This window comes from Neolamprologus brichardi, chromosome 7, assembly GCF_056152115.1.
Source record: "Neolamprologus brichardi isolate AB-2024 chromosome 7, ASM5615211v1, whole genome shotgun sequence".
NCBI classification, from domain to species: domain Eukaryota; kingdom Metazoa; phylum Chordata; class Actinopteri; order Cichliformes; family Cichlidae; genus Neolamprologus; species Neolamprologus brichardi.
In genome coordinates this window covers 28,324,191-28,330,742 of record NC_142110.1, presented here as the reverse complement: position 1 = coordinate 28,330,742, position 6,552 = coordinate 28,324,191, and positions in this window count along the sequence as shown.

The following is a 6,552-nucleotide window of genomic DNA, read 5'->3' as shown; positions in this document are numbered from 1 at the left end:
TACAATTAAATATAACATAAAACAATTTAATACAACACAATGTAATTTAACAATACAAATAGATTAATAAACTATACATCTCATTAATACAACGCTGTAAGACATTATGTTACAATACAATACAATGTAATGCACTACAACACATTGGAATCAAATACATAGAGACATGAATGCATAATAACATGTAACAAAGAGAAGTTATGCATACAATCAGAGTTTGTTTAGTGACAGACATTTTAAAAACTCATTAGAAAACCTTTTTAAAATAAACTTCTGACTTTTTAAATTAATTTTACTGTCATATTATTATTATTATTATTATTAGTAGTAGTAGTAGTAGTAGTATTTTAACTGGCATTTTTAAAGGTGCTTATAGATAAATGGACTAAATGGACAAATGTAATGTAACATCTTATCATATAGTAAAACATCAAAAAACAAAAACAGTATTATAATGTATGATTGATTAAATTGAATATTTTATTTGTATTTTTAAAGTTATTTCGTGTTTATTTATTGCACTTGCGATTTTAATATTATTACTAATTATTTATATTTACATTTATAATTATATTTTGCTTGTTTGTATTTGGGATTGTTTAATTTCAGATGAGTTTTGACGTCATTAGCATATTTGTTTGGTCATATTATATCTAAGCCCTTGTTGTATTTTTGTTGCTGTTTGAATGAATGTCCTAAACGCTGGATTATTAAAATATTTCTGTTGTTGAGTCATAATCTTAAACACAACAGTGATGTAGTCCAGTGAAGCACAATGTCATCTAATACGATAACATGTTTTAGTATAAAACTGGAAGGTGTGTTGTGGGTACTGCAGCCCCCCCTGGTGGATGTTAGTGAATCTACACAAGTAAGCTGAAAAGTAATCAGAAAGGAATAGATTCATATTTTTTCATTTATTTAAATTTGTAATTTTTGAGTGTTAGCACCATCACCTCACAGGAAGAAGGTTGTGGGTTTGAATCCATCGGCTGCCTGGCTTCTTTCTGTTTTTATGTTCTTCCCGTCCAAAGACGTGCTCGTTAGGTGAACTACTGATCTGGAATCTGCAGTAGGCGTGAATGACTGTGTTATTCCTGCCATATACTGGTGACCTGTCCAGGATGCACCCACCTCTTGCCCAGTGAGAGCTGGGATAGGCTTCAGCACCCGAGCACCCCTGAACTGGGTAAATGGATGGGTGACTATCATTTTTATGATATTTCTATTTAAATAAATAGATATGTGTATAAACAACAGGTTTTATGAGCCTCTGTGATCACAATGTGATCTCCACATTTGCAGACAGATGTGCAGCTCCTCATAGAATGAGCTTTGAATGAACCTGACTTTCATGTTGTTCTGTAATCATCATCATGCACTCATAGCCAGTCTGTGTTTAACATGCAGACTAACAAAGACTGCAGCTGTCAGGCGCCACACACACTTTTTTCTTAAAATAAAAGTCACATTTAAACATATTTTATGTTTCAAATGTTGGATCTTTTCCCCTTAAATTCTGAATTTTGTGTTTTCTCTTCAGGCAAAAATAAATAAATAAAGTTTTGATTTGGGCTGGTTTTCTAATTTTTTTCCCCCTCTCTCTGTTATTTCCGGGTTTTATTTGGTCACAGTCATGTTGTTATTGTAAATTGTTATGTTACTGTTGTAAATAAAGATTTGAAGGTAAAAAAAAAAATGGCAGGTTTGATAACGATGATAAACGTCTTCTGCAGTGGCTTAGAAAATACTGTAGTTTCAGGTCTGACCGCCAGAGGGCAGAATACTGCCAGGAATCTGACAGAGGGTCAAAACTTCCTATGCGGACTTTCAAAATAAAACCAGTAGCGTAAACAGATGCCACGAGAGAAGATTTACTAAAAGTAGAAACATGGCAGGAGCAAATGACTGTTTTTCCTTTAACCTGAACCCCAAAGTAAAATCTGCCTGAAAAGAAACTCTGATTTCCTAAAACATTAAAATAACGTGTAAATCTCTCTGGGTTGTCTGGAAGTTTCTTCTTCACATCACTATGATACACTTGTTTTCCATCATCAGACAGGATGATATAAGGATATGCTGTATCAGGATCCAGAGTCACATGCACTGCATACTGCTGGACCTTCTTCAGCTCTGTAGCCTCAGACAGCTTTTTCTTCCTGAGTTTCCCGAGTGTCTCCTCCAGCTGAGCCACAGCTCTCACCACAGTCCCCTCATATGATGGTGGGACGGACGCTGATGGCGCACTCCGACGGAGAAAGATTTTTATTTAAAATTCACTTTAAATTTCATTTTTAAAAAGAAAGAAACAAGTGTCAGTGTTGTACTCTTTACAAAAATCGGTGTGATTGGCAGATTTTCAACTTTCTGATGGTTCTTGAACAATGGTCCCAGAAAAACAAATCTGAACCTAAAAATATGACATTTTTTTTAAATCAGGTTATTCAGAATGTCTCATTTCAGAATTGTCCAAAAATAAACCTTTTACATCAAGAAACTCAGCTTTGCTTTTATTTTGAAATAGCTACAGAAACAATGTAAGAGTAGGAAGTGATGCACAAACAGTAGTTTTTTAGAATGATCAATATTGACATAAAATACAAATTGAGTACTCATGTAATTGATAACATTTACAATGTAAAGCAATAACATTAAATAAAGAGAAAAAGTAACAATGAAACATTCAGGAGAGGTACATGTCAGATATTTCAAAGTAAATCTTTAAAAACATTAAAATGACCTTGAGTTTTGATGGCTTACAGATTTGTTAAACCTTTCAAAGTTCCCAGGTAGGTTTTCAGTTCAGCCTTGAATTGAGGATTTGATTTGAGGTTCTTTTTATCTATCTATCTATCTATCTATCTATCTATCTATCTATCTATCTATCTATCTATCTATCTATCTATCTATCTATCTATCTATCTATCTATCTATCTATCTATCTATCTATCTATCTATCTATCTATCTATCTATCTATCTATCTATCTATCTCTGTTGGAGCAACTGTTAAATGTTCAGTTTCTATGCCATATGTTAAGATGAGATCTCGAGTGTGATTAAAGTGGTGGGTGGGTTCTTTTACATTTTGAGAGAAGCCAATTGAGTCTAATAACCAGTGTTGGGACTAACGCGTTATTAAGTAATGCGTTACAGTAGCTACGTTATTATTGTGGTAGCAAGCATGGTAACTAGTTATTATGCCAAAACCAGGAACGCGTTAATCATTACTGGGATTTAGATAGGCTCGTTATTTGTTACTTCGTGTGGTGGCTATTGCGGAGCTTCCACAGATTCAGTAACATTAGCAAGTGGTGGAGGCCAGCAGGTGGATGAGGGAAAAGGGATGCAGGAAGAAGAGAGACCCGAAGCTGCTGCCGGTCCGAGTGTCAGGTGAACTGAACTTCAGGTAAGAAGTTATGACCTGCAGTCTATCTGGGTCAGATATAAACCAAGTTTAGGTGGAGTTTATTTTCGTTGTGCTGACTTTTTACAGTCAGTTACATTAACTCGTACTGCGTACTAGCTAGTATGACGGAGTTTCTATACAGCTGGGTGAGTGCTATGATGTTACTGATGTTGAACTTTATTTTGTTCATAAGGTTAATTGTTAGAGTTGCCAACCATCCCGTAAAAAACAGAATCGTTCCGTATTCAGAGAAAATATTACGTATTTCGTAATATTTTCATTTCGTATTGAGGTGAAAAGGAACACAGTTTGTCCCGGACTTCAGCTAGCATGAAAAAGACACAAAGCTGGAGTTATTCTGCGTCTTTACGCTGCACAGCTGCCTCTTCTTCTCTCATTCTCTCCCCCTCCCTCTCCTGTTTCTACTTCAATCATGAAACTGATCAATGATCAACTGATTGGCTTTTCTCTCTTGTTTGTTTATTGCCCACTTCGAGCCAGAAAGAAGAAACCAGTGGATGTAGCTAAACAACAGCAGCATGTTTAAGCTTGATCAGCTGTTGTTAGAATTTATTTAATATTACTTTCTAGTATCAGCTGATGTTTGCTGGAGCCACAGCTGTAAAAGCTGCTGGTCATGATGTCGGTTTGGATATGTGGTGAGAGGGAAACATGAAGATGGACAGGAGACGTCCTTACTGAATCATCAGAGTTGAACAGGTGATGGAGAAACAGGTTTACCTTTTAGGTGACATGAATAAGTTGAAGGGAAATTATGAACTGTTTCTGAGAGACAAATAACACCAGGATCCTTTTTTTTATGTAGCTGACAGCTTGTAACTGTGCAGGGGAGGGTCAAGCAAAGTTTTGCCAAGGGGGCAGGTATGGCATTAACAGGGAAAGGGGGGCACAAAGAAATACTTTTCTTTCTTACTCTCATTTAAAATGTCTGGCTTTTAATAAATAATTATCTGAATCTTACAACAAACGATTGATAGATTGATACATATATACCATCAAGACAGTGTACATCACTGTCACAACAGCGTTTGTTTGCATTCAAAGGCTTTATGATTTTTCCTATAATGGTGGGCCGGTCTCTAGTCAAAATGCCCGGGCCGATTTTTTGTCCCAGTCCAGCCCTGTATGCAGCTCATCTGCAGTCTGGTGTTACCTACATCTTCCTATTCAAAAGGCAGAATTTCTGAGCTCTGAGTACAATCGAAAGCTCCACGACTGCAGTTTTCGTGTTGGATGTAAAAAGCGCACATGATGCTGTGACGTAGGCTAGAATCATGGCGGTGGTCAACGACGGTCCAGGCGTGGGATTTCTCTCGTGGAAATATGCACATTATCTTTTTCTTTCTATTGGTAGGTGGCACAGTGCACTTGTGGCAAGTAAGCAAGCTAGAAGACTGGCAGTCTTGCTGGGTATCCAGTTACAGAAGCAACACATTACCAAGAGAATTCTGAGTAAAAGCAAAGCTACTTTCCCTAGTAACTAGTTACTTTGAAAGTAACGAGTAACTTGAAGTAACTGAGTTACTTTTGATAGCAGTAACTAGTAATGTAACTAAGTTACTATTTGAAAGTAACTTACCCAACACCGCTAATAACAGATTAAATGCCATGTTGAGGCTGTCATTTTTAGCATCTACATGGATGTTAAAATCACCCACAATAATTGTTTTATCTGAGCTGAGCACTAAATCAGATAAAAGGTCTGAGAAATCAGACAGAAAGTCTGTGTAAGGCCCAGGTGGACGATAGAATTATCACAAATATGGCTGGTTTTTGAGTTGTCCAGCTAGCTTGGACAAGGCTAAGCATCAAGCTTTCAAATGAATAAAAACTCCATCTTGGTCTTTAGTTGAGTAAAAAGGTGGTGTGGAAAATTGCTGCCCCACCACCCCCTTGGCCTGTGCTTCAAGGATTCAAATAGATAGTATGACTCTGGTGTGTTAATTAATTTAAACTCTGCTGTGTCCATGTCAAGGTTGCCTCATTCTGTCATGTACTTAACATAATCATTCTGCTGCAACCAGGTTTCTGTAAGGCAGAGTAAATCGATTTGTTGATCAATTATTGATTCATGTATTAACAGAGACTTGGAAGAGAGAGACCTAATATTTAATAATCCACATTTCACTGTTTTACTCTTTGGTGCAGATGATGATACTGTATTGTTCTTTCTTTGTAATTTTTTATGTTTATGTCATTTTGTGCTGTTTTTTTAGTTAGTTTTTTGTCTGTTTAGGAGCTGAGACCATCACTAAGGGGATGGGGTTTTGGGGGTATAACAGGAGGAGGAAGCTGCAGAGAGATGTGTTAGACTGCAACTCTGCTTCCTGGTTCCAACTCTGGATAGTCACGTTTTGGGGAGTTTATTAAATTTGGCCAGATTTCTGGAAATGAGAGCTGTTCCATACAAAGTGGGATGGATTCTATCTCTCCTAAGAAGACCAGTTTTCCTCCAGAACAAAAGAAAATGGAGTCCAAAACAAAGAACCAGAAGTACAGGGGGTCGACTGTGTGGAAGGTGGCAACACCAAAATTGTTCTGGAGGCTGTCTGCATGGAGAGCGGCAGCACTGAATCAGTTTTGGAGGCCGTCCGCGTAAAAAGCGGCAGTACTGACTCAGTGCAGGGGGCCGACTGTGTGGAAGTCAGGAGCACTGAAACATTTCTGGAAGCAGACCACGTGGGAAACGTTGTGACAACGAGACAGTTCTGGAGGCCATCAGCGTGGGAAGCAGTGGCAATGAATGAGTTTAGGAGGCTGCCCTGGTGGCCTGGAAGGTAGCTGGTGATGGCATGCCTTGGTAGATGATTGGTGCTGGGTTGCTTTGGCACATGCAGAATGTGCAGATGATGCAGGATGTGGATGTACTGGCCGTGCAGGACGTGGATGTGTAGGATGTGGACTGAGCAGGACGTGCAGGTCGAGATGGCTCGTTAACCTCTGGCTTGGGCTGAGCAGGACCAGGTCAAGCAGATCCAGATGGCTCAGGCTGAGCAGGACCAAATGAGGCAGGACCAGACAAGGCAGGACCAGACGGTGCGGCGACCTCTGGCGGAGACATTCTTGGATCAGACAGCCCAACGACCTCTGGTGGAGATGGAGCTGGACCAGACAGCGTGATGAC